The 361-nt window shown below is 35.5% G+C and overlaps 1 non-coding gene across 1 annotated transcript; it reads left to right on the plus strand.

The window, feature by feature from the left end:
- Positions 1 to 256: 256 nt before the first annotated feature.
- On the plus strand, positions 257 to 361 carry LOC128291053 (small nucleolar RNA R71). Its single transcript, XR_008280830.1, has one exon. It is a non-coding gene; the product is annotated as a small nucleolar RNA R71 (small nucleolar RNA).

Below are 361 nucleotides of genomic sequence, written 5' to 3' on the forward strand. Positions count from 1 at the left end.
ATCAATTTTTCTATTTAAAAGTTCTACCTGATTAGAGAGCATAGTGACTGAATTGATGTTAAAAACGTCGACTGCTTTCGTCGATTTTGTCCTCATGACTTGCCACTGATAATTATTCAGTGACATCTCTTTTATAAATTCATAAGCCTCTTCAGGTGTCTTATTATTGATAGTTCCACCAGCAGCTGCATCAATCATTTGTTTAGTCGAAGGATTCAGGTGGTTGTAAAAAGTTTGAACCTGTAGCCAAAGTTCTAATACATGGTGATGGCACCTTCTCAATAGATCCTTGTATCTCTCCCATGCATCATAGAGTGTTTCTAAATCCATTTGTACAAAGGAAGAAATATCATTCCTTAAT

Source organism: Gossypium arboreum, chromosome 3 (assembly GCF_025698485.1).
Source record: "Gossypium arboreum isolate Shixiya-1 chromosome 3, ASM2569848v2, whole genome shotgun sequence".
Taxonomy (NCBI): Eukaryota; Viridiplantae; Streptophyta; class Magnoliopsida; order Malvales; family Malvaceae; genus Gossypium; species Gossypium arboreum.